The 25,819-nt window shown below is 40.7% G+C and overlaps 1 long non-coding RNA gene across 2 annotated transcripts; it reads left to right on the forward strand.

The window, feature by feature from the left end:
- The first annotated feature begins 9,004 nt into the window (after positions 1 to 9,004).
- LOC111090468 lies at positions 9,005 to 24,431 on the forward strand. 2 transcript variants are annotated; one of them, XR_005371782.1, is made up of 3 exons: positions 9,005 to 9,133; positions 11,255 to 11,597; positions 22,919 to 24,431. It is a non-coding gene; the product is annotated as an uncharacterized LOC111090468 (long non-coding RNA). The 2 variants fall into 2 exon arrangements; XR_005371781.1 differs by having other exon boundaries at positions 22,922 to 24,431.
- The last annotated feature ends 1,388 nt before the right edge of the window (positions 24,432 to 25,819 follow it).

The following is a 25,819-nucleotide window of genomic DNA, read 5'->3' on the forward strand; positions in this document are numbered from 1 at the left end:
ACTGCATTATTTGGCATCCTTATAAATTTATATAGTAGGTACAAACGACCAGTGTATCAACTTACCTAGTAAGTGTTTATTTATAAGAATCATCACTACATTTCCCAACACAGAATATAATTTCCTTGCTATAACCTTTCTTAAGCATAACTCATTTATTAAGAAAAAAAAGTCCAAAGCCATATTTTTTAATCATAGTGACATTTTCAACCATCTTTTGAGTCATTGAATGAAATGTTGTTTATATGTTTTCAAGATAGAACATACATTTTTGGGGTGGAGAGGAGGACATCTTACATTAATTCTAAGCTCTTCTGTTTTCCTTTGATATGAATACTTGATTTTTCTTTACATACACAAGACACGAATCACAATCAAAGCAATGAGTCACTCAGCACCACTGTCCACATTCCAGCCTAGAAACCCACAGAACAACCACATGAGATCTCTTTGAAGTCTGCTTGAATACCACATGAGAGGAGGGTAGCAAAGCATGAGCAATACACAACCTCTGATCTTGCATGCATTCTCCTACAAGTAAGTACTTTATTCATTAAAAGATCATATTCAGGGCATTTCTACATTAGAACAGTAGATACTACAGTGGCCATTAAGGCAGCCTCTCTATCAAAACATAGATAACACAGGAAAGACAAGTTTTGCCATTTTTTCTTAACAAACTCACTATGGTGGTCAGCCAAAGAGCGAGCTGGATGACAATGTATGAGTGCATGTGTATGTGTGTGTGTAGGGACAAATGGAGAAAGGTACGATTTTTTTTTAAAGATTTTATTTATTTACTCATGAGAGACACATAGAGAGGCAGAGACACAGGCAGGGGGAGAAGCAGGTTCCATGAAAGGAGCCCGATATGGGACTTGATCCCAGGACTCTAGGATCATGCCCTGGGCCGAAGGCAGAAGCTCAACCGCTAAGCCACCCAGGCGTCCCAGAAAGGTATGATTTTTAAATGGTTAGCTGTTGGCTAACCCTTGCTCAAGAAAGGTCCCACCCTACTCATGTAATAATCCCCAAGAATCTCTCTCAAGAAAGCTGCATTCTATAGAGCCAGGCCACTAAGAAATTGTCTGTCTCCCCCAGGTGGGTAGTACCATGTCCTGGTAGCAAGAGCCAGAACCAGAATATTTTATTTTTCCTTGAAATATTAAAACTTCAAAGGCGAAAAAAAAATTCTATTTAAAGGTTAATTGAAAGATAAATACAGATTTAGTAGGTGGCAGGGAAGAAAAAAAATTCCTAAAACAATGATGTCATTTTAAAAATTTAGCATCCATGCCGATTCCGTTATGTTTATCTTTCAGATTGACAAAAAGAATCTGCTTTAGGAATGGTCACTGCAGTGGTGTTGACTAAGCTGAACTTCCTTTTTTTTTTTTTTTTTTAAGCTGAACTTCCTACTACCACCCCCCATCGAAGGAAAGACTGTGTCATTGAGTATAAATAATGAACTACAATATATACAAATAATACATAATAATGATATGGAAATATAGTTAAGTATAATGACATATAAATATTTTTTACAGGGTGGACTATTTCCTTAGGCTTTTTTAACTTAAATACATCTTGAAAATAAAAATACACCGTGACAAAGTCATTCATAGAGACTGCATGATAAAGAATAATAAAAATAGTTACAATAATAATATTTTCGAACAATTGTGATGGCTAGTTTTATGTGTGAGGTTGACTGGGCAAAGGGATGCTCAGAGATCAGCATTTGAGTCAGCAGACTAAGTAAAAATCATCCTCCCCAAGACGATGGGCATTAACTATTTTGCTGATGGTACGGATAGAATAATAAGGGAATAGAAGGGCAAATTTGCTCTCTTTGCTTGAGTTGGAATGTCTAACTTTTCCTACCCTTAGATATTGGTGCTCCTGATTCTTGGGCCTATGAACTCAGAGTGAATTACACCACTGGATTTCCTGTTTCTCAGCTGGCAGATGGCAGATTCTGGGGCTTATCAACCTCCATTACCAGGTGTGCCTCTTCTTATAATATATTATCTATCTATCTATCTATCTATCTATCTATCTATCTATCTATCATCCATCCATTCTTCTATCATCTACCTATCATGTATCCATCCAACCATCCATCTATCTATCCAATCTATCATCTATCTCTCTCTATATGTCTATCTATCATTCATCCATCCATCTATCTACCTACCTACCTACCTACCTACCTACCTACCTACCTATCTATCACCTATCCTATCAGTTCTGTTTCTCTGGAGACTCTTGACTCCTACACGCGTGATATAGTGGAGTGTAACTCAAATATTTTACTGCAAATAAGTGTTAAGACATTTAATACTGAAGTCGGTAATAGTATATTCCTCGTTTTACACATGAAGACACCAAGAGAGAGAAATGGAAACTCACCCAGGACTACTGGGGTTTGATCAAACTCCAGAGTTCACCCTGTGAGGCCCAGTTAAGAAAACCATGGAGAGTGTATAAAGTGTGTATTCCTATAGTTTAGTAATGATCCTTATTTTTGGCCAGGTAGGTTGTTTCCAGTTTTCAGCATCATAAACATTTTTATGCACACACCTCCGTTTTGTTACCTCTTTATTTCAGTAAATTTATACCAATGGAATTGGTTGAATAAATGAATATTCCTTCAGGTTCAGGTTTTTCATATGTCTCCATACTGACCTTCAGAGAAGCAGATGAAAGTTCCCTTCCCGCAAACAAGGTTGAAGAATGTCTGTTTTCTGCTCAGCTTCCCTCACATGGGTGATTATAATTCGCTTTTACTTTTTTTAAATTCGCAAGTGGCAAATGGTCCTTAACCTGTATGCAGATTTACATTTTCTTGAGAACGATAAACATTTTTAATCATTTGGTGGCCATTTCCAATCTTTTGTTATTTGACACTCAAAAAAGCCATACACACTTTCTTCTGGTGCTCACACCCCTCATATTGATTTGTGGAAGCTCATTATGTGACAGCCATCGACCCTTTGCCAGCTGTGTGTGGCTGATGATGGAGGGGCTGAGGGTACGTTCCTCACCTTTTAGCCTTGAATGATAAACTGTGAGAAGTTTATTATCTGTAGGTGAAATGCAAACACCTCACGTACCATCCTCTGTGGATCAGGTCCCAACTTAGACACTGACCGTGTCCTTGCCCTCGGTTTCTCACCCAGAGAAAGAAGGAGTGCACTTCCACCATCGTGACCTCCTGTTGGCTGTGAAAGTGCAGGGGGACTGGCAGCCGTGCAGAGCCGGGCATCCCACGCTCACTGAGCTCTCACCACGACCAGCCTCCCTGCAGTGTCTGATTCCTCTGCTGGACTACTGCTTTCTTGTTAGTACTGAATTTTTAACTCTAAAATTTTTATTGAAGTATAATTAATATACAGTGTTATATCAGTTTCCAGTATAGAGTACAAGGGTTCAAAATTTCTAGATGTTACTCAGTGCACATCACAGTAAGTGTACTACTGGTCCTCTCCATTTATGTCACCCATCCTCCCACCTCCCTTCTGGAGACCACCAGTTTCTTCTCTGTATTCAAGTCTAGTTTTTTTTTTTTTTTTTTTGGTCTCATTTTTCCTTTGTTGTTCATTTGTTTTGTTCCTAAATTCCACATATGAATAAAATCATGTGGTATTTGTCTTTAAACAACATGGATGGACCTCGAGAGGCTAATGCTAAGTGAAGTGGGTCTCACAAAGGAAGACAAATACCACATGATCTCACTCATATGTGGCCTACTGGCTTCAAGGGGAGAACCATGTCTTGATATTCCCGTCACCCTCCTGCTCTTTGCTTTAACGCATAACATATACATCTGAGTGGGAACCTTAGCCTGTTTCCCACCCCCCCCAAAAAAGAATGACCAGGTAGCTTCTTCTGCAAATAAGGAAAATATGTAAATAAATAAATAAATAAATACTAAAGCAATTTAACAAATTGCTGTAACAAATGGATTGATTTTCTTCCTCCCATTTTCTTTTTTATTATTAAATTTTGATTTCTGCAATCTGCATCATTTTTCCCCCTGGGTATTTTAATTAGATAGTAGAATTTAAAAATAGGGTCTCCAGTATATTAAGAAAGTTGCAGTGGTGTTTATGTGGGACAGCTGGTAGAGTTCTGATTTGAGAGGAATTTTTTTTTTTTAATTCTATCATCTGAACTTTGCTTTGGTGATGCTGCAAATTAGCAGCTATTCATTCTTTAATGAACAAGAGTTCATGTAAATTTCAACTATGAATAGGCAATCAGGATTTCTTTGGGTATAATGGGTTATTTACCAGGCTTCCATTTCAATTTTGAACCCTTTGCTTCTTTAAACACCATCCTATATAATTTGCAGCCATCTAATTACGTATGTATATATTTACCATATAGATGTTGCCTTTGTGCCTATATCTGCTCCAAATTGCTTTATTAAAATAGTGGCAAAAGCTCACTCTACCTGAAGTGGATGTTTCATAGTGAGGCTAGTGAAGATGACTTCCGTGAAGCTTGGAGGGAGGAGTGGGTGATGTTGGGAGCAGGCCTTGGAATGGCTTTCGAAAGAGACCTGGTGCCATGGCTACAATGAAAAATGGTGGACAATTTTAGACATTTCAAGATCCCCCCCCCCCCCGCCCCATTGGCTTAAAAGTCTTATTTCAAGAACAATCTTCAGCTGTGGAAAACATGGTCTAGCTCTGCTTTTTCCCCTACTTGCCGATACCCAACCAAACATTGAGATTTAGTGAAGACCCAAGGCTACTGGCCTGAGCTTGGTTTCAATTTTGGTGACCCCAAATTATTTAGGCCTCTTTACGTAGTTTCCCAGGTGACACAGCACCCAAAGGACTCCAGTTTTCAGCAGGATCAAAAAAGCATGGCGGCGATGTTGGCTCATTTATGTAAATCTATTTCTTTGCTGTCAAATATGTAAAAGACGACGCTGTGTAAGCATTGGTAATGCCATTCCACTCTCCTGTTCCTCCACGAAACACTCCCTCTGGATTCACGACGTTGGCAGAGATTCCCACAGCCGCGTGAGGAGAGAGGGAAACCCTTCACCATCCTGGCGGCCCTCCTCACCGGCAGGTCGGCTGCGGGCTCCCTGTGGCTCTTCCAAGTGACCGCATGGGCTTCAGTGTGTCCTGTTGCCCGGTTTCTGTTCTCAGGCCTTTGGAGACATAGGGACCCGGCCACTTCGGGAGCGGATCTCTGGGCCTGTCCCCCAACGTCCTGAGCATCTCTGCCCAGTGTAGAAGGGCAGAGGCCCAGCTGGCTCCACCTGCCTCCCTGTGGGCCGTGGAAGGGTCCAGGTAGTAGCTGCACCCCACCTAGCTACCTCCCCTTCTCTTTCTGAAATCCAAATCTACCTCCACCACCTTCTTACCCTAAAAGGAAGATACTTCCTTAGAGCCCTTGGAAGGACCACGGGCCTCAAGGCCCTCGGAGAGACTCAGACCTGCGCTGCCAGCCATCTGCACTAGGCGCCCCTGCCCTGGTCACCGCCAGCTGGGCCTCTCTGCCCGGGAGGGTGCTTCCCTCTGCTCTGGACCGGCTTCCCTGGGCAGACAATGCCCGTTCTCGTCATTCTGGAAGCTTGAGAAGCCCCTTCTTCCAGAGGTGCCATCTCAGGCTCCTGATGGGCCCCTGTGTGGGCCGCGACCACGGGCTGGCAGGGATGAGCTGAGTGTGCCCAGGCCCCCTGCCCCCGCCTGGCCTGAGAGGGCTGCGGTGGGCCCTGCCCCTCCGGGAGCCTCTCACTGCTGTGCGCCAGCCCTCGTTCCCCTCGGAGGGCTCCTGGGCCGCTCGCCCTGGCGTCCCTGCAGCGTCCAGGGCCGTGTCCTCGGGATCTGGGCTCGCTGGCTCAGTCGCTCTGAGGTAATGTCTCTGCGCTCGGGGCGCCTGCTGGCCTGGCAGCCCAGCCAGGGAGAGAGGAAGGGAGGAGGCTGTGACCCGAGGCCGACCCCCCAGAGGCCAGCCAGGGGGGTGCTGCAGGCCTTTGAGGCTCCAGGAGGGCCTCCTGCTTGCTTGGATTAGTCAATTAGGTAAATATTACTCCTGGGCCCGTCTGGAAAGAAATAACAAACAAGGCGTTCTGCAAATGGAAAAGCTGATCTGGGCCCAGTGACTGACAATCCAGGTGGCATCTCCGCCGCCCCACACTAAATCAGGGTAGGTCATTAATATGCTAAAAACGCCGCAGCCAATCGGCTCCCATGGTGACAGCTCGGAAGCCTTCATGAATAATCCATCCAGCACCTGGAGGCATGAAATTTTCATAGGCAGCCACTGTCGCTGGTCGTAGGAGGGCGGGTGTGGGGAAGCCGGTGTCCCCGCCTGGTCTCCGAGGGGGCCGGGGAGGGGGCCCGGAGGCCAGGGCCGCCTTCTGACCCTTGGCGGGGCGCAGGGAGCCACAGAGTCACATGTGCCTCCATCTCTGCATTAAAAACCAAAGGAAAAAAACCCTGAAATTTTATTTCCTAAGCACAGTTGGGAACCTGCCTTCTGCAGCGGGGCGGGTACATCCCCTCTGCGTCCCTGGCCCAGCCCTGCTCAAGGTCACTGCTCTGCTCAGGGTCACTGTTCTGTAGGCAGGCCCTATTCCGAACGGCTCCTCTGGGAAGTCTGAGACCCCTGCTTGCAGGCCTGGCCCTTCTGCCCTTGATCCTTGTTTGACTTCTCTGAACCTCCATTTCACTCTTTGTAAAACAGGCCGAGACCACCTGCCCTGGGGGCAGGGATGGGATGATGGACTCAGAAGCCTCCGCAGGCACATGTTTCAAACATGAGGTCTCCTTTTGCTCCATCATCTGTTACCCAGGAAGTCTGTCCTGCTGCCAGTTAGGCCCGCCTCTCTCTCCTCGAGGAGGAAAGTCTTTTAAATCAGAATTTGACTCCAGACTCAGTCTGCTTGCTGGGCAGTGGGGTCTGAAAGGGTTTTAAGTGATTGAAAAGTAGAAGGTGGCTGTTTCCAAGAGAGTTAAAACAGAATTTGGAGTCTATCACATTAATGAGTATTTGTATTTAAGTGTGTTGAGCTTTTATGTTCAGGTGCTGATTTAAATCACTGCTAGTCTCTCTAATTTGCTCCATTATCCCATTAATTCTCCTTTGGTTTAATGATTCGTTTGTTTTCTCCGTTGTTCATTTTGACTTGATGTATTTTGATATTTCAGGGGCTTGCATCCTTTGTTTACCCACTTCAAATTTTATAAACACAAGTCACTCAGTAGATGGGGAGTGCCTTCTATTTCCAAATGAGAGACTGTTCTGTAATGGGAGCTCCCACCACCACCACTTTTATGTCTCTAGGGAGTAAGATGCTGTTTGGGAAATATGAAACTGAGGCACAAAATCATTTAAAACACATTAGTTTTATAAAAAATGTTGTCTGTTTACCAAATACAACTATTGAAAGAACACTAACTGCTTTGGGTAGAAGCCTGGGGGTTGTCAGGGAGAGACAAGTGCGGGCCACTCGGGCTTGGGGATGACCATGTTTCTATTTTCTCATATTTTTCAGCAGCTCCCTCCCAGATTTAGGAAGAAACCATTGTCTTTATGCACCATCTAGACAGCTTCTCCCATCCCTTATTGTGGGACTCTCCTTGGCTTTGCATGGCATTAGGTCAATCTCCTGGACAGAGTCCCAGAGTTTAGCCCCTGAGGGTCCACCTCCCAGGTTACAGCTCCACTATCCACTCAGTTGCCCAGATCAAATATGTGGGCATCATCCTGGCCTTTCCTTCATTGCTGGCAGATGGTAAGTCTTTGGGACTTCACTCCCTGAATATTTGACATAATCTCTCCTGTTCTCACTTTGCATGCTTCCTCCCCTTTACTTTCTCAGGGACTACCAACTGTTGTTTGCACAAGACATATATTTATCGTCCTCTTTACTCAACCTTGTGATATCCATTCTCTCTTTCGCTGACAGTCATGTTTCTAAAACTCAAACTCAATCCTGTCACTTGCTTGTTGAGAGTCTTACAAAGGTTACCTTTTATCTTCAAAAGAATCCAAAAATCCTGAGCGGCCAGACAAGCCCTTTCTGATCTCAGTCCTAATCTTGGCTGTCCTTACCTTGGCCTCTGTCACACTCTGTGCCCTCAGCATAATCTTCCTACTGCTTTGGGTATCCCACCCACCCACCCCCAACTGCTGGCTGGCAAACTTCTACTCAAGATCTACCTCAGGAATCAGCCCCCTCCCCAGGTCCTCCAGGTCCTCACTGACACCCTGCCACCTGTTTCACACAGTCCTTTGGTACCCTCTGCTTTCCTTTTTGTTTTACATACTATTTAAGTGTATTTTTTGTTTTAATTTACTGAACATCTCACTAGAACCTGAACTCCTTAAGGGGAGTGACGATCATAGTGTTTCCCCTTTATTCCTGTAACAGCCCGTTCCTGTGGGAGGTTTTCCATAAATATTTGTATGAAAGAATAAGGCAACATGCTGAACATCATTAATGTGAAGGACATTGCTTATTTTGGGTTTCTTGTTTTGTTTTGCTTTCAAATACTTCATCACACTTAACCTCTCAGTGGCTTCACAAGACCTCTTCCTCATTCTAGTTTGAGAACTGGGACAGCTAAGGCTGAGACGTCATGTAAGTTGGCTACTGCCATCCAGGTAATAGTACAAAGACCCTAGCCCACACTTTTTACACGGTATCAAAATATGATACAGAGTATCTCACATTTTTCATTAGTATTTGAAATACTTTAAGTTGGGATCAAATAAAAAAGTCTAATTTGGGGAAAAGGTGAAAATTCAGCTTCGTTGGAAGAAGAGAAAGCATGACTTCATGTTTAACTAATAATTATCCATTGCCCCATAATTAAATTCAATACTCCAAGCCTTAGTGGCTTAAACCTACAACAAACTGCAAGTTTCTGTGGATCGAGAATTTGAGAGTTGCCATTTTGGGTAGTTGTGACTCAATCTTTCATAAAATTGAAGTCACAATGTTGGCCATAGCAACAGTCACTTGACAGGGACTGGAGATGCTGTTTGCTGGAGTGCTTATTCACATGACGGCAAGCTGGGGCTAACTATTGGCGGGAATCTTGGTTCTTCACCACATGGACCTCTCCGTAGGGCTAGCTGAGCATCCTTATGATGTGATAAGGTACGGCAACTGACTTCTCCCAGAAAGAGTGATGGAGAGAGAACAAGGTGGAAGCCACAATTTCCTTTGTGATCTCACCTTGCAAATCTTATTCCATCATTTCCACAATGTTCTTGTAGTTTAACAGGTTGGGTCTGTTCAGTGTGGGATAGGAATATGTAAGGGCGTGAATACCAAGAACCAAGAATCCTCTGGTGCCATCTTGGAAGCTAACTACCCCTCTATGAGAAGACTGGAGAAACCATGAGAGACAATAACAGCAGCCAGTGCTGCAGGTCCCTCAGATCCTATAGATTTTCATTCATGTGTACACACGTATTCAATGGTGAACACTTCCCACCTAAAGCATCATTATGTTAGAGCTGCTCTGAGTTCATGTACCATGTGGTGACCAACAGATTCAGTGAGCTTACAGTCCAAACAAAGGGAGGTGTGGGCACAGAAGGGATAGTAGTCATTAGAATAAATGGCTCAAATTAGATTTAGAGACTTTACGGTATTGCTTTCTGGTTCATCTTCCTCGATGAACTGAAAGCAAGGATGACATGTGGAATTTGGTCACTAAACATATGTACTGATTTTTTTTGAAATTCTTATTATTTAAGAATTATGTGGACAAGATACTGTGTCCACAATTTCTTGGTAATAAGTCTATTTAGCAGGACATTTTTCCTTCTCTTTTTCTTTTCTTTTTATGTGGGACACATACAAAATGAGATATCTAACATGTATACATTATAATAAATTGAGACCTCTAAATCCCATCACACAAATTAAATCTAAGAAAATTTTAATACATGTGCCTTTACTTGCACATTCCTCCAGTTCATGACTTCTTCCACGGGGGGCTTATGTCATGACTTTTGTATCTGTTTCTCTTGGAGTTTTAAAATATCTTTATGGATGTATTTATGTTTATGCCTTAAAGGAATATTTGTTTCATGCATTTAGTTTGAGATGTAGAGTTTTGTATATGCTCATTCAATCCAGTTTGATAACTGGATTATTCATATCTTCCATAATATTACTAATATTTTATCTGCTTGACTTATAAATCAAACTTAGCCCGAAAATTTCTAAATATGGTCCAGTCAAACAGTTATTATAGCTTTATCAATGAAAGAATATATTTGAGGGTGCTGGGGTGGCTCAGTGGTTGAGCCACCTTTGGCTTAGGTTGTAATCCTGGGGTCCTGGGATTGAGTCACATCAGGTACCTCACAGGGAGCCTGCTTCTTGCCTATGTCTCTGCCTCTCTCTGTGTTTCTCATGAATAAATTAACAAAAATCTTTAAAAAATATATTTGAGACTTTTCTGAAGTACATTCAAGTTTAGCATTATTATATCTTAATTTAAAAAATCTTCTATTACTATATATTCACTTGTTATACCCTTAATTGGGTATATATAATTGCATAATTATAGTTATAATATATATATATGCATACACTAAGACTTACTTGGTTTGACTTTAATAAAATTATCCTGAATTTCTTTTGTTCTTATTTTCTGTTATAAACATTTTCAAATTCTTTTTCTTTCGAACTTTCTATATAGTCCTTCTCATAAACAGAAAAAAATGGATTTCTTACATAACTTGAAGTCTAAAAATATATTCTAACCAGTAAGTTTAGGCAATTTATATTTATCAATAAAATTATAAGTAATAACATTTTAAATGTTTCTTCTTCATTTTTGCTTTCTACCTCTGTTTTTAATTATTGCTTCTTGCTTATTTTCCAAATTATTGTTTTTATTTTCTTTTGTTATTTTATCTTTCTTATTTCCTTATTCCATATTCCCTCATGATGATTGGATATTTATGTACTCCACATCTATTTTTCTAGTGGCTACTCAAATTTTTACTCTTAATGTTTCAGTTAAGAGTATCCAAATTTATGTATACCCTAAAAAAGAAACTTAGAGTAGTCTATCTCCCTCTTCTTGACTAACATCTATTATTGTCATGTATTTTATTAGGTTTGCAACTGCAAGTGCATAATAGTATTGTCATATTATACCTACTTTTTTGTTTTGTTTTATACATTGCCCCCATTTCTTTGTTACCCACCTCTTCTACCTCAGACCTTATTCTGAGTGCTTCCTCTTCTTTTTGACAGGTCCAGGCAGCTTCCAGTTTGATTCTTAGACCTGCTGCATCAACACTATAAGGGAGCTTGCTGGGGACATGATTTATCAGCCCCTAAATCTAGTGAAACAGATTCTCACAAGTGGACCCGGAAATCTATGCTATTATAGTTTCACAAGCAGGCTACATAATTTGTGGAACCCAATAGAAATGAAAATGAAGAGCTTCCCTTTGTTCAAAATTAAGAATTCTGAGACAGTGGCAGAGGAGCATTAAACCAAGTGTGGGGTGCTTGTAAGTGTAAGGACCAGTTCTGATCTCCACATGATATCTACAATTATTCAATTAGGAAGGTTTGTCTCTTCTCCTTTCAGGTAAGTAATTGTTTATTTATGTCACTATGGACTCATTATTTATTTTGTCATTTCATCTATATTACATTTCTGTTATTATTTTGTGCCCAAAGTTGTTCTAGCTTGGGTCATTGGGAGCTTTTCCCTGTTATTCTTCCATAGTCTTTTAAGGTGAAATTAGTGGAGTAAGTTGGAATCCTTTGGAGGGTCTTCCAAACCCTCCAGCATTCCTCTTCATATAGTCAAGGTCACCGGACACACATAAGAGAGAAGGCTAGAGTTTTCAGGAGTTTTCTGTCACATTTGCAGGCAAGATGAGGCCTCCAAGGCCCCACATGAGAAGTTTATCCACAATCAGGGTTATTGCACCTGTCCTTCCCCAACATTCCCTTGGGTCAGCACGAGTTGCCAGGAACTGCTTTGGTGTTAGGTGGAATGCTCACCTATGTTGTCTAGCATCTGCTGTCCTTGACAGAGTCCTAGTAACTTGAGGTGACACAGTATTGGAGGATCTGCTGGCTTCCATGATGCTCTGTGTTGCACCTTTTCAGGAGCTGCTGGACTAAGTAGGGGACAGTGTGGCCAAGGAATATTATATCAGGTCCATATCCCCATGGATCTTTATGGGATATGGGGGTGGTGACAGTCATAATCATGTTTTTAATTATTAAGACACTATTTTACTCAAGAAGAGGCAAACTAGCTATAGAAATTCCACCTTCCTGGAAAAAAAAAACAATATTTTTTAGAAGTTCAATATTTACTGAAAACATATTAGGTATCCAAAGGAGTTGAAAACAGATGTGCACACAAAACCCTGCACACAAATATTTATAGCAGCTTTATTCGTAATTCTCAAAACTTGGAAACAATCAAGATGTCTTTTAATAGATGAGTGGAGGCACCTGGGTAGTGCAGTCAGTTAAGCATCCAAACCTTGGTTTCAGTTCAGGACATGATCTCAGGGTCAGGATCTTGGGATCAAGCACTGCATTAGTCTCTGGACTCAGTGTGGAGTCTGCTTAAGATTCTCTTTCTCCCTCTCCCTCTGCTCCTCCACCTGTGCGCTCTCTCTATATAAGATAAATAAATAAATCTTAAAAATAAATGAATGAATAATTAAACTACTGGGTAGCCAGACAATGGAATATTATTCAATGGTAAAAAGAAATGAGCTATTAAGGCAAGAAAAGACATGGAGAAAACTTAAATACATATTGCAAGTGAGAGAAGCCAATCAGAAAAGACTAAAAACTGTGTGATTCCAATGACATGACATTCTGGAAAAGGCAAACACATGGAGACTGTAAAAAGATCAGTGGTTGCTAGAGTTTATAGATGGGGGAGGAAAAGGGAGGAATGAAGAAATGGAACCCAGGTGATTTTCAGGGTAGTGACACTCTTCTATATGATGCTATAATGGTGGATGCATGACATTATGTATTTGGCAAAACCTAAAGAATGTACAATGCAAAGAGCAAACTCCAATTTATAAACTTACTTAATAATAATTTATCAATTTTGATGTTCATCAGTTGTAACAAATGCACCATACTGATGTAAGACAATAATCTGGGAGAGTGTGTGCATGTGGTAGAAAGGGAGGAGGGACAGGGAGTGGATGGGAAATGTCTCTACTTTCTGCTTAATTCTCCTATAAAACTAAAGCTATTCTAAGAAATAAGTTTACTAATTTTATTTTTTTTTAATTTTTTTTAATTTTTATTTATTTATGATAGTCACAGAGAGAGAAAGAGAGAGGCAGAGACATAGGCAGAGGGAGAAGCAGGCTCCATGCACCGGAAGCCCGATGCGGGTCTCCAGGATCGCACCCTGGGCCAAAGGCAGGCGCCAAACTGCTGCGCCACCCAGGGATCCCATAAGTTTACTAATTTTAAAGGAAAAAAAACATACTTGGAAACTTCGAGTCAACTTCAGTGTAAACTAAACCAGAGAACAACTCATTAGAGACAACTAAAACATCAATAAGGAGCTAGAAATCTCCCTTTACTTGGGTTTAGCATAGACACCCTTTGAAAAGGGCTAGAAGGAGACAAATCTCAACACTTTGAACACATTGAGTAGATGACTGACATTACAGGGAAGTTTTAGCCTTTACAAGATGTATCAGAACACATCCGTTTCAAATAGCTGCGATGAAAATATCCTCCCAAATCCATCAGATCAATGAGGAACAGTTTCCCACAGCAGTGAAAGAGGCTTTGGAGGAAAATCCCAGTGTTCTGGGGGAGTCTAAAGCTGCTTTCACTAGAAGCTGAAGGATGGAAAAAGGAGAGTGAATGAAGTTATTATACTGAAAAAAAAGTTCTAAAACTCTGAGGAAAGTCAAATTGAGCCTTTGGATGGATACTTGCAAAAAATTAGAGTTTGGGCTGCTGTTCTTGGAAAAGACAACATGGAGAGTGGGAACCTGAAAATAGATGTAATCAAGGCTCCAGAAAAGAGAGCCCTCCGAGAAGATGAATCAAAGAAATTTCAAAGAAACTGATTGATGCAGCTGAATTAAATATTTATTTTAAAACTTTTGAAGAAGAAACCAAATGTATACCAAGTTAACTAAAGAAGAGGAAATCACCAATGCACTTAAAGATCCCAAGAAGTCTCCAAACTGAGAAAGCACCACTGTAGTTAGAAAAAGAAAAAAAAAAAAAGAAAAGGAAAGTAGAAGCAACCACTCCACTGGAAACTTCAAATCTTCTCAGAAATGCATCAAGAAGACAACATGAATTTTCACCACAAATCCAATTTAAGAGAATTTGCTGTGTAAAGATAAAGGAAAAGAAAAAAAAAAAAAAAAAAGAAAGAAAGAAAAGATGTCCAAAGTCAGTGAAATAGCAGTGCATGCAAAAATCTGGATATCCATAAAACACAAGCCATTTTTTTTTTACAAGCCAAAATTAACTCAGAAATACTTGAAAGCATCCCTGACTTGTACCAAAGGCAGCTTACTTCTCATGGGAGAAAAGATGATGATAATGTGTTGAGAGTTCTGTTAGCTGAGAGATATCTCAGTTATCTTAAGTTAATTAAAGAGTGACTCCTGAGTAGCTCAATCTGATAAGCATCCAACTCTTTTTTTTTTTTTTTAATTTTTTTTTTTTAATTTTTATTTATTTATGATAGTCACAGAGAGAGAGAGAGAGAGGCAGAGACACAGGCAGAGGGAGAAGCAGGCTCCATGCACCGGGAGCCTGATGTGGGATTCGATCCTGGGTCTCCAGGATCGTGCCCTGGGCCAAAGGCAGGCGCCAAACCGCTGCGCCACCCAGGGATCCCTAGCATCCAACTCTTAATTTCAGCTCAGGTCATGATCATGTGATTGTGAGATCCAACCCTGCATCAGGCTTTGCTCTCAGTGGGGAGTCTACTTCTCTCTCTCTCTCTTTTTCTCCCCCCCTTCATCTGCCCCTCCCCCCACTCAAGCATGCTCTCTCTCTAAAATAAATAAAGCTTTTAAAAATTTAAAAATATTATTAAGGGATCCCTGGGTGGCGCAGCGGTTTGGCGCCTGCCTTTGGCCCAGGGCGCGATCCTGGAGACCCGGGATCGAATCCCACGTCGGGCTCCCGGTGCATGGAGCCTGCTTCTCCCTCTGCCTATGTCTCTGCCTCTCTCTCTCTCTCTCTGTGACTATCATAAATAAATAAGAATTAAAAAATAAAATCTTAAAAAAAAATAAAATAAAATAAATAAAAATATTATTAAAATGCATCAAACAAGGTAATATTAAGAAAGAGTGAAAAATTTTCAAATAGTATCCATAAAGTTGATATTACAAATCAGGTATTTGGCAGCAAGGTAACCCTTAGTTTGATGAGATCCCCAGAAAAGAGGAGCCCCAAGCTGTGATGGTTTCTGAATCCAGTGTCCTTCTCCCCACGTGGACCAGGCACTACCTTCCCAGAACCTCTGTCAGGTCAACCCCATCCTGATGGATCAACTCTCCCACAAGAGCAAAAAAGAATTTGTTCCAGTGCACCTGCCAATGGCAGGGACTTGGGTCTTTCTTTCATTTCAACCTTCCCACTTGAACAGGGTGCTCCCAGCCCAGGCTCAGGTCCTCCCCTTCATCCCCTTGTCAGATATGTCAGAGAGCTCCCAGGGATCAGCACCTGAGAGTAGGACCTCTCTCCATCCCCCTATTCCAGAAATTGAGACATAATGTCTCCAGGTATGCCCTCCACTGAGGGGCTTGCTTAGCTTGCACATCTTCCACTGGTCACATGAGATGACTACACCAAGCACAGTTCACACATCCTGAAAAAAGAAATGAGCCATCTTCACGTTGATCCCATCTCTAAAAGAATCTACTTCTAAAAATCCAGAACCATAGCAAAGTGTTTTTTTCCTCTCACTATTAAAATCAATTAGATTTTTTTTTCTTTTAGTTTTGTTTCTTTTAAGTGATTATAATGGATCAAATGGAAATATGATAAGATTATAGTTATTAGATAATGTTTTAAGCTACAGTTTTTAAATGTGACTCTTATAAGTTGTTTTCATTTATTTATTCTTCATTTAGGTAAATATACATAGTATTTTTATTGTGGTCAACAAGTCCACTAATAATCTGAACACAGCAAGATTTCAACATTGTATTTCTTACAAAATAATTTTGACTTTTTTCTGTTTCAGTTTTATTGGTGCTATTTAAATAATGGCACAATATCTCAAGTGGAGACATATTAGAGAAGTTTTTGTAAATGTTCATTCTGTAAATGTGCATCTTATTAGTAAAATGGGTTGGTTTTGTCTCTAAAGAATATAAATATTGCATTTTTGCCATTGATATTTAATAATATTTCTACTGACCTAGAAACATAAAGATTATTTTCTTTTTAAGCTTTTATTTATTTAGGGAGGCCTGGGTGGCTCAGCGGCCGAACATATGCCTTTGGCTCAGAGCATGATCCTGGAGTCAGTCTCTCTCTCTCTTTTAATTGATCTAAAAGAATTTTTTTTAAGATTTTATTTATTTATGTATTTATGAAAGATACACAGAGAGAGAGGCAGAGACATAGGCAGAGGGAGAAGCAGGCTCCATGCAGGGAGCTCAATGCAGAACTCGATCCCGGGACTTCAGGATCACATCCTGTGCCAAAGGCAGACACTAAACCACTGAGCCACCCAGGCATCCCAACATAAAGATAATTTTTGTCTCCAAAAGTAGTTTCAAATTTTCTCTCATTTAATTTCATGATAGATAGTAATTTCATAATTACTCAAGTGAAAACTCTATTGAATTTTAATTCTTAGGTTAGTGTTTTATATTTTATCTTCCTTAAATGTGAATTTCATGAGTAAATTACATCTTTTTCAAATTTTGTCAAATGTTTTTTTTTTTTTTTTTCCAGCTGTTGATATAATTATATTTTTTTTCTCCTTTTGGAGAAATGCATTAATTGATTTATAGATATTTGACTAGCCTTGATTCCTATAACAGGTAAATTAGGCTAAGATGTATTATCCTTTTATTATATTACGGGGTTTAATTGGCTAGTTTTTAAAGATTTTTTTTTTGTTGTATTTTCATAAAGAACATTGATCTCTAGTTTTCCTGTAATATTTTTGACAAACATTGGTCCTGGGTTACAAAGCTTTTTAAACACATTAAAAAATTCTGTATCTACCTGTATTATCTGAGTTTGTGTCCAAAGTTTAATATTTATTCCCTAAATGTTTGAAGGAATTTATAAAGATTCCATCCATGCCTTAATTTTTTGAGTCCCTTGAATGCTTTTGATTTAGAGTTACATTTCTATTAACAGACAAGGGAATATTCAGGCTTTTAGTTTCTTCTTTTGTCAGTTTTAATAAGTCATGATTTTTAAGGAATTTATTTTTTCTGCAATTTTTATATTAATGTTACATATTTACTTATAATATTCTTTATCCTCTAAACTTTGTATAATCTCTAGTGCCATCTTCTATATTATGCCTCATGTTAATTTTCTCTGTTTTTTAATCCATCAATCTCAATTAGACTCTACTATTTTATTAATCCTTTTATGAAACAAACCTTTGGCTATCTGAAACCTCTCCATTTACCTCCTTTACCTAGAGAAATCCCATAAATTCTCCTGCCCCACCTTCCTCTCTATGCTCTAGCTCCAGACTCTGCCTTGTTAGCTGAGACCTCTCTGTTCTGCTTGGGCCCCTTCCTCCACATCGGACAAGTGCTTCCAGGGAGAAATCCTGATCATTGGCCTCACTTTCTGTATTTCTTCACCCTCATAGATCAGAGTCCTATGCTGCCTGTCACCCAAAGTCTAAAACTGTTGCTTCATATTTTTTCCCCAATTGCATGGTTGTTTACAGTAGAAGTAACAGTTAACTTCATGGTGGCTAGAGCTAGAAGGTTCTTCCTAGTACTTGTGGGTAGTCTCTTGTTTGCTTGCTTTTATGACTAGGCTTTTATTATTTTTAAACATTGCATACATAAATACTGATACTCTATATCTTATAATTTTAACACCTATATTATCCGTGATCTAAAACTATGAGTTCACATTTGATTGACTAGAATATCTAAAAATCCCAAGGTCTTAAACTGAGAGTGCCTTCTTCCAAAAGAAAATTTTTGTATCAGAGATTCTGCTCACCTAGGATCACATTAGACTACTTCTAGGGTCTCAGGCTCAATGTAAGAATCCTAAATTCAATACATCTATCTATGGCCCAATATTCTGGTCACAATCAGAATCTGACACTGGCATTTGCCTTCAGTATAATCTGTTCCCCATTTGGCTCAATGCTTCTCCTTGGAGAAGGTCTACATTTGCCCTACGTTCATTTTAACCCACGGGTAAGGGAGATCCTTAAAATCATTTCTTACTTCCTGAAAGCCCAATGGTCTGTCTAAAAGCATGTTTGATCAAATGTTTAGTTGTTTTATACTTGGAGAACTCCTTCCAGTCTCAAATAGACCACAGAAAGGCCAGAGACAGGAAAACCTTGTAGCCTCAGTCAATGTAGGTACAATTACCATGAAACGGGAACATTAGATAACTTGCTCATATTTGTCTGCTCGAAAGTTCTGTGGTTGCATTAAGTTAGTTTGATTCCAGATCCTATGATTTAATGACTACATTGGAATGCTTTGTGTGGAAGGCATGCTCTATTAATGTCTATTGAGTTAAAAAACAGAATGATGGATGAATAGATAAATGTTTCCATATATAAATCCTGTCATTGAAATAACATAAGTGCATGAAGAAAGAAATTGGTTCTTTTTAATAAATTCTTCCACAAGTAACAAGATTAACAAAGTTGATAAAACACCATTGTACATTTCACCTGGAGGCATGCCTAACTACTAAATACAGTTTGTGGATCAGGAGAGTTAGAGGCAAAATAAGCACACAGTTGATACCAAGCAGACCCTACAGTCAATCTGTGATGGGGATGCAGGAGCGTGCTATCATTACACAATTTATGCTATAAATAAACCACCAATTACACGTCCCTTGTATTTCCTACTCCGTTTATTTTCCCTACATTCTCCACTCTTGAACATAAATGTCCCTCTGCATTCCTCAGTGCCCAGGCACACAAGAGGACACTCCCTCCATTGTGGTATACACTTTCTATTTTGTCTTATCTTGATGCTCCGATGAGGGCCAAGGCAAAGTTAGCAGGGTTACAAGTCATATAAAATCACAGCTGTGTGTATGAGACAGTTTAGGGTGTCCCATCAGCAAATATGGTGGAAAGGAACAGTCATCCATGAAAGATTCAGCATGACCACCGCCCCTGACACTGAGTCGGGCACAAGAGGAAGAGGCAATAGGGAGCAGTGGTAGCTTGGACTCAGGAAAGGTCTGGATTTGTGGCTTGCCTTGGGTGTTCAATGAATCTGAGTGTGATTTGGGCAAAGACCTTCTCTTTCTCTGGTGACGGTTTAAAAATTACAGGGGTAGCAAGTCCCAAAGTTCCATAAACATGAATCCTTTCTTTCTTCTCCACACAGAAATTGTATTTTTTTTTCTACCAAACAAATACCACAATTATTTTGTTTGCGTTGTTTTTTGTGTTTCTGTGAGTTAGCCTTGGTACATTAAATTAGTATGACTTATGTCAAAGGCAAAAATGTCTAATGTCTTTCATCATTGTTTCATCATTGTTCCATAACAACTCAAGAATAGATGTTATGTAAAGTAAATTTCAGCATTAAATACTCCATTTTTGTGACCAGGTGTAACCCAGACTCTACGGTGACTATTGTATCTCTATCCATTGTGTAATTCATAAAGGCCCTTTATGAGATTAGCTAAAGTTTTATCTACAATCATGAATTTAAGTGAGCTATGCATTATTACCACTCAACATTAGTCTTTTTAGTAGTTATGTGACTTACTAAAAGTATCATTCCTAACTCAATGGCAAACCTGAAGCTAGAAACCATGGGTCTCATTGAGAATTAGAAGTAATGTTTCAAAATCATTACTTATTGAGTCTCTACTAGATACCAGGCACTGTACTAAGGATTTTCAAGGTTTATTTAATTTATTCCTAGAAATTGCAAGGTGAATGGCATCATCGCAGTATTACAGGTGAAGAAATTGAAGTTTAGAAAGGTTAACTAGCTTGCCCAATGGCAGGGTAAGGATTTGAAGCCAAATGGATCTGACTATAAAACCTATTCTCTTTGCATTTTGTCAAGCTGTCTCTAATCCAACAGTACTTTCATTGATTAAATATCTTCTCTTGCGTCGTTTGATTTTATTTTGTGCCAGGCACTTTCACATACAAATAGGAATTTCACTGAACCCCAAGGAAATACTGTGAAAATAGCATTACCTCACAATTTCCAGATAGGAAAACTGCAGCTCCATGAGGGAGGACTAGGTTCTGAACGTCTAGTGACTATGAGGTAGTGAAGCCAAAATTCAGACATCGCCATCCTATAACGCACTATACACTGCATCACATGACATTTTCTGTTGTTTTCTACTCATTAGTGCAGGTCTGTTATTATATTGTCAGAGATCTTTGCATGCAGAAAATGTCATCCAGCTTAATGGTGAATTCATCATCGATGTTCAGTAAGCAAATGGGAAAAGTATAGGGCTGAGAAACCCTTTTCCAAAAATGTCCAAGAAAGGGATCATGTGCAAGATATCTTGCTCCCTGCAGACTCTCTCTGTCCATGTCCACACTGCTCTCCACCCCAGGAGGCCGACCACATGGACTCCATAAATCAGCCCTCTGGCAGGACCCCATCTTTGCTTTGTTCAGCCCATGCCCAACCAGCCCTTTCCCTTTGGCACTGCCACAAGCAGTGGAAAGAACATTAGTTTTGAGTTAGACACACCTAATTCTCTTGTCAGAGATCGATGCTCATGGGCCAACCATGGACCAGGCAGTGTGCTGGTTCCATTGCTGTGAAATCAATAACTCATCATCCCTACTTTCTGTAAGCTGGAGGTCTGCCTAGCACTGCCCAGTAGAACTGGAAAGCAAGCCACGCATGTAATGTTAAGTGTACTAGGACCTACAGTAAAAGAGTAAAAAGCAAGCCCAATCATTTTAATGATGTATCTTATTTAACCCAATAGATCCTAAATATCACTTCTGTGATATCAATATAAAATTATTGATGAGATGTTTTAATCGTCTTTTCATGCCAAGTCTTTAAAAGGTGGTTTGTATTTTACATTTACAATCTGAGTTATCCACATCGAAGGGCTCTGCGTGGCCAGTGGCTACTCTATAGGACAACACGGTTCAGTGGGAGAAGAAAACCACATAAACACATAAGTGTAACATATGCATGCTGAGACAACTCATATCTTTGTGTTGTGTTGTACATTAGCTCATGTACGTTTGGTAAGGGAGAGAATATTACCAGCATAATATTCTCTATTGGTTCATATTATTATATTAATAATACAAAATTATGGATTATATTGAATATGAATAATATAATTCATATTATATATTGTGAATTATATTTTTCATATTAATATGAATAATATATTAGTAATATTAATATTAATATTTGATTAATATTATATATACTATTCATGTAAATTATACTCATATAATATAATTTTAATATTAATATTCATAATATTCCTTTGGTTCATATATAACTAGTGTTTGTGGTGATACAGAATGAGAGGGGGCAAACTTACAATTAGAGATGCTTAACAAACATGGAGACTAAGAAATATGCTCAAAATCCTCTAGAATTGCCTCCCTTTGGTACAAGCAGCATGTGACTGACTGGCTCCAAGCACTGCTCTGTTTTCCATGTTGTTATGTTTTCTAGTAAAGCTGAGAAGACATTTCGCACATTGTTTAAAAAAGTAATAAATTCCCAGTGGAGACATAATTGTGTGTGTGTGAGTGTGTATGTGTGTATGTATGTGTGTTTACTAAGATTGCTGGAGTTTCTTTTTTTTTTAATATTTTTTTTAGCTCTTTGGTTTGAAGCTGCATTGGTGCTGGGTGTTGGGAACACCCACACTGACATAATCCCTGTTGTTTTTACTGTACAGTTTTATGGGACAAGAGATTTTTCAGTAAGGCAAACTGTATTTAGTAGAAACACCCGTGTTTCAAGCAGGATGGTAGAAACACATTGGGTTTTATCTGTAGGTTCAGGAAATGTTTCAGACAGGAGGACACTGTTCAGCTAAACTTGACATGGGATCAAATCCTAGCTCTACCGATTTCTACCTAAGAGGTGAGGGCTCATTTCATCACCTTCCTGGGCTGTTTTCCCATTTGTAAATATTTTCCTGGCAAGGTTTGCCTCCTGTACAGGATAGCTATGAATTAAATGAAAGTCTGTGGGGCTCCTGACCCGGTGTAAATACTTTAAAAACGTGAGTTCTCCTTTCCCGGTCCCCACGGGAGCCCAGGGCATGTCACACCTCTGCCGCTCACCCACCTCCCTCGAGGGCAGAGGCCAGCCTTACGCAACTTCTTCTTGAGCCATTAGATTAGGGAGGTCTGCTCTATTCCATAGCATGGTAGAGACAGAGGTCACCTCCTTCTGATAGCCAGCACCAAGCAAACTCTTGGTTTGATTCTGTGTGATTGCACCAGAACACAAACACACAAGAAGACAAACAAATTTAAAACACACACACGCACACGCACACACAGCTTCTTTAGATATTTTGTATATTTGTGACCTTCCAAAAGTGTGGACAAAGAAGGAAAGTGCAGATCTAGGAATACATGCTATTGCTCTTGAGCAAATAGCTGGAACTGAGTACATGGTAGGCACCAGGGGAAACACCATTTTTTTAAAAAAATTCTCATGAGTTGTGTTTCATTATAGTTAACTTCTGTCCCTAATTCACCCCTAGCAGCAGATCAGGCTGCTCGAAATTCAAAACAATGGTGCATGGTGGCCAACGACAGAACCATCAGTGCTTCCCACCCTTACACAAGATGGGGAAGCTCAGATGACATCAGTGAACACAGGCCTGTCAGCTAGAGGACAGGGCACTTTCGGAAGAGGACCCTGAGGCAGAGAGCCCTGGAAAACACAGCTGGCTGCAGACTGAGGAGGCTTGTTCTCCTCCCTGTGGATGCTACTCCTCCAGAGGATCCAGTGTTGTGCCATCTCTTCCTTCAGCCAAGCGTCCCAGCCTAGCGGGGACAGGGCCAGACTCTACAATGCAAACACAGCATGATTGGGAAGACCATGGTGTCTCCTCAGTCATCCCCCAAGAACCATTTTCGGGAGTTTCTTATCTGGACAACTGTTTTAATGATTTTGCCCCCCTGAGTTCAGACTTAGTAATCAATTCAGAGGCTTCATTAACTATTGTAATTATCTATGCTTTGGTTGGGGTTGAGTGGGGGTGTATTCAAGAATTTTCCTTCTCTCTATTGAAAGCTCGAGGAGGCTCCTGGGGGTGGTTTGTGTCTGGCCTGTGAGAAGAGCCTTCTCTTGTGCCCGGGGTGTGCTGGCTCTGAGCTTCATAGGCTCCAGTAGTTGGCAGGTGAGCTCCTCAAGGTGCCAGGAGCTGGGAACCAAAATGGTCTGAGTCCTGCCCTTGCTTGTGCACGAAGCAGACCCTGTCAGAACCTCCTAGCTCTTGGCTCACTCATGACAGAAGACTACAAAATGTCATCTTGACCTTTGCTGTCACCAGGAGGCACTCCTTGACTAATGTGCAAAGGCAAGAGGGCTCCTCTGCCATCTGACAGATGCTGCAACAGTGGCCCCTCTGGTGTCGTCCCCATGAGTGTCTTGCTCCGGAAGCCCCACAAGGCCCTGCTAGGACCCCAACAGGCAGCTCCAATGGGGGCTCTGTCTCCGCAGACAACCTCCCTGTGATTCTTTAAGCATTTTTGGAGGTTCAGGCTTGCCTTTGGTCCTTAATCCCCTCATTTAATTAGTTTATTTAAATCTTGAACTTCTCTAGTTATTAAAAGTAGTAGTAATGACAGTGGGAAATTAATCCAGCCGAAGAAGAAAATGTAGAGAAAAGTTGAGCTTCACTTTCAGGGCATTAACGTTACAGAGCTCTGCATTCCAATTATCCATAATATGATTTTAATTTTTTTAAAGTTTATATCTGACTTAGTATTCAAGGCAGACAATGGTTCTGTGGAAGGAAAAAAAAAAAAAAGAAATGTAGGACAACTATAGAAATTAGTACAGGCCCTCAGGCCCAGAGTCTTTCCAAGAAATTAGGCCAGGCTCAAACAAACTCAGGCTCTGGAAAGGTAAGAGATAAACAGGACTGTGAAAATGCATCTCTGTGCTCAAGCACAGTAGAAATCCCAGCTCAGAATCACTGCCAGGAGAAGCCACCTTGCTTTTTCTTGATTGTTTAGTTTGTTTCCTCTTATTTCCCCATTGTAGTTACCAACTCTTAAAATTGTATCATGTAGCATTTGTCTTGTAGCATTTTTGTTTTTTGTTTGTTTGTTTGTTTTTGTTTTTAAATTTTCAGAAAATTGGTTGAAAAGGAAGCCCTCTGGAAATTGGGGTGAGCAGGGAAGGCATCTTGCACAGGTCTCCCCAGAACTGTTGTTCTCGGGCCTCTTAGGCACCTCCTTGAGGTTTTCACGCAGGATCTCAGGCACACAGGTATGTCTCTCCATGCGCCTATGCTGCTGTGGCCTGACTTGGCCACCCCCCAACCCAGCGATGTCCTCTCCTCTGAACCAGCACTAGTGACTGACTCTCAAATCACATTCACAACTCCTGTGCACAGTCTCCATGTTGCAAGCACCTGTCTGGCTCTCGCGATGCTGGCACTAACGCCTGTGAAGTGGTGTTTCCACCATTTACAAACATCTTTCATGTCATCTCTTTGGATAGTCTCAACTCCAAGAGTTGAGGAAGGTCAGAGAACTACCATAAAGTGTAGCGGTGTACATAGCGGCCACGCTTCTCTGGCTCGCACATCTATGATGTGGACAGGGCTGAGCAAGGCAGCTGGTCTCTGCTCCAGTCGTTCCAGTGGGGAGGGGAGGGCTGAAGGGGACTGGAGGTCTCCATTCACTCCATGTCATTCAGTGTATGGTCCAGGCTAGAGTGCAGACCCCATGGTGTAGAAGAGCAGGAGTAAGGTAGGCAGCCATCTTGCACAAAGCCAGTGCCCTTAGCAGGTATTCATATATACCCATTTCACTGATAAGGAGATCAAGACATGGTGCAGGTAAGGGGCTGTTCAAGTTCCCTCAGAGATAAGAAAACATTCAAACTCAGATCAATTTGCTTCAAAGAGTTCCCCCCTTTCCTTTCACTTCCTTTGTTGGTTCTTGGACTATTTTTTGTTTGTTTGTTTTATTGGTTGGTTTGTTATTGTTTCTTTGCATCATGACACTGGCAAGTAGCCCTACCAGGATGTAAACTATAGTTATTCTGACACTGAATCCAAATGGACACTTGAGATCTAGACCATCTTCCTTATTTTGCAACTGAAGGTAGAGACATTTATCAGAAGCCAAAGAGCCTACCTTTTGTCATGTCCACTTTGTCTCATGGCCCTTCCTGCTTAGGGGCAAAGGCTGTGTCTTCAATGGCAGAGCACAGATCTAGGGTCTGGACTTGGCTCAACAGGTCCTGGCTCTTTGACTCAACAGCCTTAGGTAAGTTATGTAACTTCTCAGCGAGATGGATGGGCAACCACAACACCTACCTCCTCCCTCTGTGGGGAGATGGAGGACTTCACGGGGGAGCCCAGGTAGTGCCCTCTGGGAGGCTGCATTCCATCCAGCACAGCGGCTTCCACAGCTGCTTCCAC

The sequence above is a fragment of the Canis lupus genome, chromosome 17, assembly GCF_011100685.1.
Source record: "Canis lupus familiaris isolate Mischka breed German Shepherd chromosome 17, alternate assembly UU_Cfam_GSD_1.0, whole genome shotgun sequence".
Lineage (NCBI taxonomy): Eukaryota > Metazoa > Chordata > Mammalia > Carnivora > Canidae > Canis > Canis lupus.